Source organism: Molothrus aeneus, chromosome 4, assembly GCF_037042795.1.
Source record: "Molothrus aeneus isolate 106 chromosome 4, BPBGC_Maene_1.0, whole genome shotgun sequence".
Lineage (NCBI taxonomy): Eukaryota > Metazoa > Chordata > Aves > Passeriformes > Icteridae > Molothrus > Molothrus aeneus.
This window is the reverse complement of record NC_089649.1, coordinates 55,216,379-55,230,308: the sequence shown is the minus strand read 5'-3', so window position 1 is coordinate 55,230,308 and position 13,930 is coordinate 55,216,379.

Below are 13,930 nucleotides of genomic sequence, written 5' to 3'. Positions count from 1 at the left end.
TGAGAAATTTTGGAAATACAATGTTTCTAAAATACTTTTTTAAACTCTTAAACACTTTATCTTTTACCTGTTTCAAGGACAGTGTATGTCTTTATATTTTGTCATGAACGTTCATCTTGTCTGTCCTCATGCATTGAATGTAAAAATAAAGAGAAGTTAAAAAAATTATTTTCGTAATATCTATTTATATACATATCATGGAATCTTGCAGAAAAATAAGTATTCAGACAAAGTCTAGCCTGAGCTGATGAATTGTGCAAGAAATGAGAAGGTTTTTTTAGCACTGAGCACTAAAGAAAAGCACCTGTGTGTCCAATATTTTCATATGAATGAGGGATTTTCATGTGGAGAAAAATAAAAAAAAATGCTCCGTGCAACTGTGTGGGTCAAGGTATTTTCGGCAGAGTGCTACAGACTGTCCTTAGTGAAGGCAAGCATGTAAGAGCAAAGCCAATGCTATTGTGGCAACAGGATGCATGACAAGTCACCACAAACTATGTGTCACTGTACCAGGCTCAGATGCTTCCTGTATTCTCTGGCAAACAGAGTGTCTCTGTAATGCTCTTTATACCCTGTGGTCTGAGTGATGTCTGGCTTATAACTGGCAAAAATATCCATCTTACTCTTTTTTTTTTAATCACATATGACCTATGGAGGTTAAAATTAGCCAGACAAAGAGAAATAAAAAGTGCTCTTTAAATGTGTTAAAGAGCATTGGAAATGTTATTAGACTTCCTAATTATGAGCTCAACATTAGCTGAGGAACCAGCCCCAAAAGCACCTCTCATTCCCAATTACACCATGCTTTATTGAAATGAAGATAGCAGAAGTATTTCTTATAACACCAATATTAATGCACTAAGGTATAAACTGGATTCTTCTGAAAGTGCAGTAAACACTCTAGGCCCATGATTTAAATCTTAGAGCTTCTTACACTCGTGCATAAATACTGTAATTTACCACCTTCTATGACTCTCTGTCTGTGGGGAATCAAAGCACACCCAGGACACAGGCACATGTTGTGCCACCCACCTCTCTGTTTCCAAACTGCCTGGGACAAAGTTCATCAATGCCTATCACTATTTAACCAATACCAGTTAAGTCATGGAGCTCTGCACTCATCAGAATCTTTCAAAATGTGCAAACAATGCTTCAGCTCATTGCCTGTTCTCTGTCCTCTTCCCCTCTGCTTGCAACTTCACCATGTTGTCCACAGTTCCTTTTGGTGCTCCTCTGTTTTTTTGGTCTCTGCTGAAGTGCCACATTTGCTTCCCCCAGTTTCAAGCTCTTTATAACACTGCATTGAACTGCACCAGAAGAACTGTACTACTGTGCAGCGTTCTGGTCAGTCTGAAATGCTGCTTGAATGCTCCATCATCTCTACCTTCACCTCACCATGTGGTGGTGGGCACCCAGCCAGGCCCTTTGGACAGCCCTCACTGTGCCATTGGGAAAGGCTGTTCTCTGATTTACAGTAGATTGTTTGGGGGTGCAAGCTGGCGTGGTGCCACTGGCTGGGCCAGCACACAATCAATAGCACAGGATCCCATCAGGTCTTTTCAGAATAAATAGTGAACAGTGTGAAGCACAAATCCACTGTTTCAAGAGCTGCCTTGGCAAGGATACCACACAAGTACCAGGGAATGCCAGGCCACGTTTCTGTTGCATCATCTCAGTGGGCTGTGCTTCCATGCAAGCACTCTGTCTGCATTCGGAAATTTTTCACTGTCTAGTGGCCTCTCCTGGTGTTGCCACATGCCAGAGGCATGACACTGGAAGTGTAAACCCACTCATGATATTTTTACAGAATATTTTTTGGATCTTACTCCCTTTATGACAATTCTACTACAAAGATCTATATGGGAGAACTGAGTGTTCACTTTGCATATGGGATAGTAACAACACAGATTTAATGGAGTTGTCCCTAAGCAGGTCTTCCCTAACAGCTAAGATCTGAGTGTTTCAAGAAGACACCAAGAGAAGCAGAGCAAAAGCTAGAATTAAACTGTCCCAAGCATTGTATCTTACTCAGCACCTGATGAAATTCCCTAATTGCCATTTACACTTTTGGTGTATGAATCTTTTTACATGGCTCAACGTCTAAGGACACATTACCATGACATAAACAATCAGGGTAATTACAGGAGCAGATCTTTTGCAACCAACACCACAGCTGATAGACTGGGGTTTTTTTACACAATGCAAAATGCATAAATTATAGGACATGCAAACAATTTGTGGACCAAATGCTGCCCTTGGTGAGGCAATACATGGCCATAATTGACATTAGGAAAACTGGTGCTCATGTGAGTGAGGAAAACATTAAGCCTTATTTTAACTGACTAATGCAATGGCCTCAGGCACTGGATCTCAAATGGTTACCAGCTTGAAGGCTGGGTCTGGTTCTGCTACATAGTACAAACAAATGATATTGACTCTTGTTTCTTGCTTCCTGCTGTTATATCATCCGAAAATATATTCTTAAAGATACTTATCAATGCAATTTCCCTGTCTTCCTCAAACAGTGTGCTAGAACAGTCTCAAACACTTCCCAGCAGAATGGGATGCATATGGCTCCTCTCACCCCCAAGGTGCAGAGCACCCTTTGGCCTGTGCTTGAGGATGGGCATGACACAAGGAGTGTTTCTGAAGAAAATGACAGTACAATGGCTCAAATCACAGCCTTGTATGCTGAAAGTGGAAAGAAACTGAGTCTGAGTATATCCTGGGGAAATTTACTTAGCTGCCTTTGGCCAGGCTGGGCATGTCATCACTGCCCTCAGAGCTCACACTTCTATCCATGGACAGGGGAAAGAAGAAGTCCCAAGCAGCACATTGTATCTCAGGTGGGACCCCATCTCTGCCTTCAGCCCTTTGTGCCTGTGACAGCTCTTCTTCCTTCCCCTCAAACATATCAACACAGCTAAACCAAGGAATCCCCAAGCTGATGTTCACCCAGCTTTGGAAAAGGAGGGGCAGGGAATGATGTTTTGTTTTGTCTCCTCCCTCTATCACCTTGCAAGCTTGGGTTGCTGGGGATTGAGGAATCACAGATCAGGAGTGGGGCTGGAGGAACAGAGCTCCGAAACAGGCCAGGATTTCCAGGGGTGGGATGATGTGGGATTGATACTGGGGCTGGGTGGCTGGCTGGACCTGATGGTTAAATGACTGCATGTACATGGCAGCAGGCAGAGAGCACTTTGCATCCATCAGCAGCAATTTCAACACCGCCTTGAAACACAGGGAAAGGAATGAGATTTACTTCCCTTGGAGTAAAACAAAATGCCTGGTGAGCCAAGCAAGGCATCCTAAGCCCAGATGCATGGAGCTGGCAGTCCTTCTCTAAGAACCCCATGGTTATGGATGTGATGGGGCAGCTCCAGTCCACCCCTCCTAGTCAGGTGACCACCAGCCATGGATTCACAATCTCAGCAAAGCCCTAAATAAGATAGGCTGAAAGCATTTGCTGAGATACTGTGAGAAAGCAGCTCAGTGTTCAGTGGCACCCCATCCCAGGGGGCTCATCTGGGACTCTGCTGGGGAGGGAGGGATGGAGGAGACCTCCCTCCCTCTGCAGGACAGCAGCCAGGCCACTTCACCTGGGTTGTGCACACACATGGAGTGCTGTGTGCAAGAAATTCAGGTGGGTACACTTAGGACAGATGCTGGCAGCTGGAAGAATGACCCATGAGGGAAAGTAACCAGACTATAACCAGTGGCTATAAAACTGAGATATTACAGCTAGGAAAACAATGCTGTTGAAACCAGTAACTGAAAAAGAGTCTGAGAGATTGATCTGTGGATCATTCAAGGACATCATAAGCCCCTTCAGAGAATGAGGGGTCTGGTTCTTGGTGAATTTGGAGATTCTGATTAAGTGGTCTTCTACTGTTGCAATGAGCTCTCCTGTGGTGGATACCAACATTGCCTGAGAGCACCACACAGAGTCTTCCTCTATTAGTAAAACTAACTTCTTGCCAAGTCATATTCCGCTGCCCCTCTTGGATGTGAGTCAGAGGGATAATACCTGACAGGCAACTTTTAGAGCTTTTAAGATGTCTTGACCACGTGTAACAGGTGATTTGAATAAATTACATTGAGGCACAGCTTAGTGTAAAGCTTTTGGGCTTTCTTACACCATGTGCAGCAGTACCTTGCCAGGGAGGCTTGTCACACCATACACAGGCAGGAATGTTTGAAGTTACATTTACTCAGCCTTTGTCACTTTTAATTAAAACACAGTTCCAGGACAACCCATTGGGTAACTTTTGAGCAAGAGTAATTAACAAGATTTTTGGTCAATGAAAATGTTCCCACAGAGACACTATAGATGTTGTCACAGAAGGTGTTTTGGGGGTCAAAATCTCAAGCTAGTAGGAGCTGGAAGGACTACTCAGCCAGAGCATCCGCAAAGGCAAAACAAAACCCCTGGGTGCATTAGGGTGTTTGTAGGGCAGTGAAGACTTGAATGATGCAGCAGGATACAGGAGCCAGGTCTGCTTTTTGGGGTTGTCCACATACTCACCCCATCAGCCTGGTGGAGCTGTTGGGTCTTCAGGACACCCTGGTTCTTGGGGTTTGGACACCAGGGCTTGGGGCTGGCTCAGACACAGAGATCAGTGGGGGCTCCCCCCTCTTTTGTTCAGTCATATATCTAAGCCAAAATGTCAAATAAATGAGTTTTACAAAATGCTCTGTTCCTCATTTATTGCTTTCACATCAAATTTTATATTTAAAAGGCTTAGCAGCCTTTTAAAGATGACAAGGGAGACTGGATGGCAGAATTCCTGTAGCACACATAGAGCATTTTCAATGAAGCATACTCAGGTTAATGGAGAATATCACTGAGCTGAGAATGGATTTCACATCTCACCAGTAGAAAGGGCCATTCCAGCACCATCTGTTGACACATCCTGGCAATTCTCCTCATTGCAAATCCCAGAGGAATTTAAAATTTCCTCACCTGGGCCAGGTGCCTTGCTCACCTCAGGAGGAGGTATTGACCTCAGCCTCTGCAGGGCACAATTTTCAAGGCCTGCCTATGCCTGAATGTGCATGCTGTATGATGGGCAGTAGGATAACTGGTGCTGGGTAAGATATCACAAGCAATCAAAATTGTTTTTTATTTTTTAATGATCACATGTGTTTCCATACATGGAAATAAAATTAAGTTGAAATGAAAAATAATGAAGTAGCCTCCAAAATGTTACTTTATATCTATAGGATTACAAACAAATGCCGTTCAAGATGGGCTGGAAAACTTTTTTCCCGCTGAAAGTTTCAAGTACCTTTTCAGCTCAAAAAGGATGAGAAAAATTGCTTTAGAAAAAGAAAGTATCGGAAACAGCTAAATCAAAGTTCCTGGGGCACAGCTGGGGAAGCTTAAAAGCAAAATAAAGGGTTTGAAAACAGCTGAAAAGCAACTGAAGAAAAACAACTCTTGTTAGGGGCAATCAGATTTAGGCTTGCTGGTATGAGAGAGGATCAGCTCTGTATTTGTGTGTCTGAGGTTTTGCTTGTGGTGGGCAAGGTTGGTCTTGGAGACACATGGTCTAAAACTGTGGCTGTTTAATGAGCAGGTAAGTGTTCAATTTTTTTATAGTTTGGGTTCAAACCTGTTACTTGGTTTGAACCCACAGTATTATAACAGGAAGGAAAAAGGTTTCTATTCAGAGAACTTTCTTGAGCCAGAGGAGATGTGAGGGAAGTTTTTTCTTGGGGATGTCAGAAATATTGTGAAGGATGTACTCATTGAGGATCTTTTTGTTGACTTTTATTGTAGCACTGTTATTCTTTCCTTTCTCTTCCCCAGTCATGAGTTAACTTGTGTGGAGGTTTAAATGCAGTCAAAACTTGCTCTGTTGGCTGTGTGGTGGGTGTGATGGGACAATAGTTGTTGATTATTTATTATGTCTGTAGGAGAGAAAGAAGTCTAGTCTTTCTGCAAAAATATCCTATTTCTATCAGAAACAGTCCTTCTGGTTTTGTATGATATTTCATCTGATGTCAAAGGAGCAATCTAATTCTTCACCTTTTTTTGTTGGTGGCGCACAAATCCTGAGGATACTGTTATGTGTGCTCCTAGCAAACAGAGGTCTTGAAGGAGGATACTGAGAGAATGATTCTATTATGGAGGTATTATTATTAATGGAGGTAAAATGAATTTGTATTGCAATGTAGATTACACATCTCATGAACTTATGCCACCTGTGCCAATATATGTATATTGGGGTGGACTACCCTTCAGTGCTTGAGATTTATGCTGGGGCTGGTGACACAAAAACTATGGCAAAAATATGGAAAATTTACAGGGTACAAGCAGCAGACCCCAGTTCAGCCATGTCCTGGACCAGTTATGGATGTTCAGACTCGGAGATTGCTGCTCAACATCAGCAATCTGACATGGCTTGTGAATTCAAGCTGGGTTCAAGAGCTGTCACAGTCTGGACTTCACCCATTGCTGTTGGCTGAAAGGGGACCATTATCTCCTCACTAAGAGTAGAGATCAACTTTCTAATGGCATGTGGGATAGTCCATGCAAGGATGAATCACTCTGGGACTACTTTGTCTTCTGCTACACAGATGTTTCCTGGAGAACATGCTAAGATCTTCTGTGCTGTTATAAACAAAGTCACTGTAATTACCAGAGAAATACAATGAAGACCAAGAGAATTGCTCTTCTTTTTCTGTATAGAAGAGTGATAGAGACTGTAAAAGACTCCAGAATATTCTCAGGACTCCAGTGACTGTGGAGTTGGGGGTTTTTTTATGTGTCCTTTTTTCCTTTTGTTTTTCCATTACTTTCATTTATTTATTATTCACAGTCAAACAAAAATTGCTTTCTTTTACAACTACTCTCAATTTAAAGCACAAAACTCTGGTTTCATTTGTTGTGCTGGTTCTGGCTGAGTTAATTTTCTTTATAGTAGCTAGTATGGGGCCATGTTTTGGACTTTTGCAGAAAACAGTGTTGACAATATGAAAATGTTTGTGTTATTGCCAAGCAGTGCCTACATGGTGTAAAAGCCTTTTCTGCCCCTCACCCCATCCCACCAGTGAGGAACCTGGGAGTGCACAATGAGTTGAGAGGTGACACAGCTGGGACAGCTGACCCCAGCTGACTCAAGGGAGAGTCCATCATACTGAGCACATGGAGCTGGGGAAAGGAGGAAAGGGAGACATTTGGAGTGATGGTGTTTGTCTTTCCAAGTCACTGTTACGTGTGATGGAGCTCTGCTGTCCTGGGGGTGTCTGAACACCTCCCTGCCCATGGGAGCATTGAAAGCATTCCTTGATTCCTTGTTTTGCTTTGCCTGTACACAGGCCTTTTGCTTTACCTGTTGAACTGTCTTTATTTCAATACACAAATATCCTCAGTTTCATTCTTCCAATTCCCTCCTCCTATCCTGGAGGAGTGCATGTGAGTGAGTGGCTTAGTCAGCTGCTGGGGTTAAGCCATGTCATGTGTCAAGGAGATCAAGGGTGAGATAAATATCTAAGATAGTTTAGATCAATTATTCTTTAGTGAAGTAGCATTATTTTGTGTATCTACAAAAACTGCATCTTGAATTTCTTTCTCCTGGCATGTATTTGTTAACACCAGTGCAAACATTTAAATGTTTCAAAGAAAACACCTTAATCAGAGTAAGTAAAAGAACCAATTGCAGGTATCTTAGATATTTGCAGAAGAGGTCTTTATTAAACTCCCATCATCACCCCTTCAAATAGTTCTGGAATTATATGAGACAGGGGTAGATTTCTAAATCTACAAGGCACAGGATAGATATCTAAATTTCTGCTTTCATCTGCTAGTGGTAGTCGGGTAAGTGGGTGCCTGGAGAATTCAAATGTTATGGTTTTTATTGGCAGACTTATGGCCATAAAAATAATTTACTGTATCACAAAAGAATGTAAATAGTCCTGGAATAACAGCATGGGGGCACAAGGTAAATAGGCAGGGGACAAGGCAGGGGTTTGTGAGATAATTCAATTAGAAAGAAAGAACCAAACTGTCATATGGGGTAGCAAAGCTTGCTTGGAATGGTGCATAGGTATTTTTTTAATTGAAATGCTGAACAAGGTGGTTTCTATCTATCATATCAGCAACAGAGTGTAACCAACTCTGTCATGCACTATCCCTCTGTGGGGTTGTTAGTATCCAAGTGCCAAGGATATCCTGGCACCGGATATTTGAGATATGAAAATGAGGCTTTTTATCTCCTTTTAACACTGTAAAAGCACAGAGGGTATGTTTGCAGAGCACACTAAGGCAGTGTCATGCAGGATAGAAGATAGGAGAGATCTAAAAACAGGCTGAGCAGCAAGGCTGCTGCCTGACAGCCTCTGGCTCCTGGCACCAAGGGCTCACACAGGCACTTGCCGTGGTTATCTCTGCATGGCTGTCACTCCTCTGGTGGGTTTTGGCCTCTGTCAGGACATGCTTTTAATTAGTGTAGATAACCACTTTTAATCTTCTTAATTTAAATTGGTTATCTGAAGAATGTGGCAATTACTCTAAGCCTTGGAATATTTGGATTCATGTCACTAACCTATGGCAGCTTCTCAGGTCAGAAAATCAACTCTTAAATATTGGCCTACTAGTGCTTCTGAAGGCTGCTGATGATATGATAAAAACTTGATGGGGGTCAGACACAGCTGAGCAGTAAAGACTTAAAAAGATCTAGAGGAAAAATTTCTGATCAGAGAATGGGTAGAGTTGGAAGAGACCAGAGTTGTTTGGTTATCTGGTCCAACTTCCCTGTTCAGGCAGGATTACCCTAGAGCACGTGGCACAGGATTGCATCTAGGCAGTTCTTGAATATTTCCAGTGACAGAGACTCTAAGACCTCTCTGGGCAGCCTGTTCCAGTGCTCTGTCACTCACACAGTGGAGTTCTTCCTCATGTTCAGGTGGAACTTCCTGTGCATCAGTTTCTGCCCACTGTCTCTGGTCCTGTTGCTTGGCTCCACTGAGCAGAGCCTGGCTCCATCCTCCTGCCACCCCCCCTTCAGGTACTGACAGACATTGATGAGCTCCCCTCCCAGTTGTGTCTTCTCAAGGCTGAACAGGCCCAGCTCCCTCAGCCTGTCCTCACAACAGAGATGTTCCAGTCCCTTCAGCATCTTTGTCACCCTCCTCTGGGCCTGTTCCAGGAGCTCCATGTCTCTCTTGTACTGAGGAGCCCAGAACTGGACACAGAACTCCAGATGAGCTTCACCAGGGCTGAGTAGAGGGGCAGGATCACCTCCCTCAGCCTGTTGGCAATGCTCTCCCTAATGCACCCCAGGGTACCGCAGGCCCTCCTGGCCACAAGGGCACTGCTGGCTCAAGGACACTTGGTGTCCACCAGGTCCTTCTTTGCAGAGCTGCTTTCCAGCAGTTTGGCCCCAAGCGTGTGCTGGTCCCTGGGGTTATTCTTCCCCAGGTGCAGGACCCTGCATTTGTCTTTGTTGAATTTTAGATGGTTCTTTTCTGCCCAACTCCCCAACCTGTTGAGGTGAGAGACAGCATCAAAAGCTTTGCTGAAGCTCAAGTAGAAAACATCCACTGCTTTTCCCCTCATCCATCCAAGGAGTTGTTTCATCATAGGAAGCAAGCAGGTTAGCCAAGCATGATTTATCTTTACTGAGTCCATGCTGACTGCTCCTGATCACCTCTGTGTCATCCATGTGGATAGAGATCCTCCAGAACAGAGGTGCTCCATCATTTCTCTGGGGTTGAGGTGAGAGGCTAACTAGCTGGTAGTTCCTGGGTCCTCCTCCTTGCCATTTTTGAAGACTGGGGAGACATTTGCTTTCTTGCAGTCCTCAGACTCCTCTCCTGATCTCCACGACCTTTCAAAGATGATCACGGGAGGCCTTGCTATGGTGTCTGCCAGCTCTCCCAGAACTCGTGGATACATCCAGTCAGTGCTCATGGACTTGTGGATGTCAAGTTCACCTGGCTGTTCTCTAACTCATTCTCCTTGAAAGGAAAGTGTTCTTTCCATGATTCCCTTACCTTGGTCTCCTGGGTCAGAGATTCCTGAGGGCTAGTCTTGTCAGTGAAGGCTGATGTAAAGATGATGTTTGGTAGCTCTGCCTGCTCTGCATCCTCTTTTACCAGAGTCCTTCTTCATTTAGTGACAGGCACACATTATCCTTTGTTTTCCTTTCATTATTCATGTATTTGAAGAAGCCTTTCTTGTCCTTCACATCCTAGGCCAGATTTGATATCAGATGGGCCTTGACCTTCCTGGTCTCAGTCCCATGTACTCTGAAAATATCCCTATATTAATTCAGAGTGGCCCAACCCTGCTTCCATCTCAAGTATGTTTCCTGCTCACGCTTGAGTAAAGACAGGAGTTCTTTAAACATTCACACAGGTCCCTTCACACCTTTGCCTGACTTCTTGCTCATTGAGAGGCACTGCTCTTGAGTTTGGAGGCAGTCATCCTTGGCTATAACCAGCTCTCTTGAACCCCATTTCCTGCCTGTTGCGTGCCTGTTTCCAGGGGATTCTTCCAAGAACATCCCTGAAGAGGCTAAAGTTAGGTCTCTTGAAGCCCAGAGTTGCAATCTTGCTTCCTGCCCTGTCTCGTCCTTGCCCGGTACTGAACTCCATGGTCACTGCAGCCAAGGCTGCCCCCAGCCTTCTCATCTCCAACCTTGGAGGCCTTCCCTGTTTGTTAGGATGAGGCTGAGAAGCACACTATTCCTTGTGGGAGCTCCACTACCTGTGTCAGGAAGCTGTTATCAGTGCTTTCCAGGAAACTCCTGGATGGGCTGTGTGTGTTTTGCTCTGTGGCTTCTCCAGCTGATGTCAGGGTAGTTAAACTCACTCACAGGAACTAGTGTCTGTGATTTTGAGACTACTTACAGCTGCCAGTAGAATGCCTCACCCATTTCCTTCTCCTGATCAGACTACCTGGTCCTCTGCAACTTCTAATATTTGTTTAATGAACTAGCCTAGAGTTTTCTGCATTGGAGTAGGTGTATCTGGGTTTCCCCTACTGGTATTGTAACCAACTGAACTGCAAAGGTTAACTTGTTTTCTGGGACTAGTGTACTGTGTTCAACTCAAAAATTAAACTGGAAAGGCTATCCATGTGCAACTGGAGCTGGCTTGGAAGAGCAATGCAGGACTGATGAGAGATGAAAGCCTCTAAACCTTGTCACTTGGGTAGGACAGAAGACAGAGCTGATAGGGGACAAGGAGTGTTATTGCCACTACTAACTCTGCAGAGCAGAAGGGGAAAACTACAATTTGGTCTTCATGAAACAAGACAAAACATGAGTGGAGACACTAATTCTCATTCCAACTAGTCAGTACTGGTGTTTTTCGGAAGGACTGCCCTCTGTTCTACAAACACAGGCTGAGCACACTTCTCTCAAGAAAGCAAGACTTCAAAACAGCTCTGACCACGCTAGGGCTGCTGGAAGGCTCACACTGATCAACAGGCTGGTGAAACTGGAAGAACTAATCTCAATCATTGCTTGGGGGTGGAATGGAGCCTTTTATGGCCTGTAAGAGAGGCAAAGAGTCTTGGTTCATCTGCACAACTAAACTGAACAAGGTCTGGAGGATATGCATTGGCACTGGGTTATGATTATCTTAGCTATTTGGGGGTGTGCTGCTTGACCTAGCTCAAGCCCATTTGAGAAGAATCCTCCTAGACAATGGCTGGGCACCATCTGGGGGCTTTAAGGACCAAGACTGGTCCAAGAAGCAACAGATGAGATAAATGGGATAAATGGGAAAAGGTTAACTCATCACAACCAAACAGCAGAGCCTGGCCTTGGTTAGTTTATCATTACTAGTCTATCCAGGGAGATTTGCTTATAACTTGCACTAGCACTATTGCTGCGTAAATCAATTTCTCAGCACATGCTCTAATGGACAGGCAGGTATCTCAGTTCCTGCCTTGGCACACTATAAAAAAAGGGTGCTAGGTTTGCTAATGGACTTGTGCTTTTCCTGCTCACCTGGCATAACCGATAAGAACAAATAGCAATGCTAGGCATTAGGAGCTTTCTAGACAGTTCGCGAGTGATTAAGGAGAGGTCAGTGTGGACAAACGAAAGAAACAACAAGAATCAAAAAATGCAGACTGGGGGGGGAAGCAAGGTCAAGGAATACGCTAACAGAAAGATCCCTGAACAGTTATAAACAAAGCTGTTGTAGCCAGTTTTCTTCTAAGGTGCCCAAAGGTGGATGGGTATCTGATAGCACTTGTCAAATAACTCAAGTCCCTTAAGTCAACAGGCACTCAGCACTGTTGGTGCAACTTCAGTTTGGAACATCAGTGCCTCAGAATATCTGATCTGCTGCAGGTGATTTGGCTTCTGTTTGGTTGTGGTTTTTGGTTTTTTTTTTTCTTGCTTACTGTAACTGTTACATAAATATATACTGTAATAATGCAAGTACCTTTTCCATTCCATTTGGGTTACTCATGTCTCCTTATCTGGTCAGATTTTCTAATTAGCTATAGACTCACTTTCCTTATCACAAATATAATGAAGTCTCCTGGCACAGGAATTAATTATTTAGATAAATAATGAGGCTGTGATGCATTTCCAACACACCTATATTCCAGATGCTGCGTTTTCTTTATTTACAATTTTCTGTTGACTATTTCGTAATTGTTCTTGTCACCTACGTCTTAGAAGACAGCATAAGAAATTGCTCCATGATCAGATTCCATTTGATATTCTTTAGTTTTCTTACCCTTGGGCTTTTTCTTAAAAAAATCCAGCCTTTTATTTTTGTTCTCTTCCTACATGCAAGTCTTTTAACAGAGTTCCCACATTTATGGGAGGAAGGCAAGAGTCTGGATGGAATTCCTCTTCCAAAGCTTATTCAACTTGTTTCATGTCTTTGTGCTATCTTTCATTCGGGATAAGGGTCAACAGCCAGTGTTAAATATCATAGTCCATTAGTCAATGGGGGCAGCTTACACAGACAAGAATCTACTATAAATCAATTCTCTTCACAGATAATCCATGTTTCACATGTGGTTTTTAAACATCATCTATGCTCTTCCAGAAGCTCAAATGGGAATATAAAAATACCAGCAAGGGGTGTGTTTATAATATGTAATCAGTATACCAGGATTAATTCACAAGTGTCCCCTCTATCACTAAATATTGACATTGATATTGCAAGGTATTAATATAGAACTTTAAGTCTGTCCTCATGCTTATTTATTGGGATGCAAAGCTCTTCACTGTTATCTTCTGGGAAGCAACACCATGCAGCCAGTGGTCAGCCACCCCTATATGCATGCCCCCCACATTTGGTGCTGTCCTGCTACTACCCTACCATGTGATTCAGAGCTGAGCAAACTTCTCAGCATAGATACAAATCTTTCATAACTGGTCTGAATTGTTTTCTTCATAAAGCTGTAGTTGGTAACTACTCAGAACTGCTCAACATTGACTTCTTTTTCTTAACTTATCTTCACCTATCTGATTCTCCCTTCTTCCCACAGAGCTTTGATACATTGCAGGCAGCAACCTCTCTCCTGTCACTTTCTGTAACACACAAATCCATTTACTTGGTGTAAATTGTATTCATTTTAGATAAGTTGGCACCTATTTTGTAAATAACCCTTCTGAAATTCTTTCTTGTCCATAATTTATTTGCTAGAGGTGATTCTGAGCAGAACCAAGGGAGAAAGAAAAATGATCAGCACTTACTCTGCCTTATGCATGACCCGTGTTGTCAGATGGCTGGACTTCTATCAAATATGTATAGACAAACTATATAGAGCAGTTCAGCTCTACAGCTGTGATTTATTATTTCCTTATTCCCACCCTGAACACTCAATATGGGCTGCAGAAACTATAAACTTCAGTGATCATATTTCAATTTATGAAAAATTATTCTTGATGCAGCAACTCTTTTTCCCTTCTCTCCCTGCTTTCCTTGTGGATATAGCAAACTATGTAGC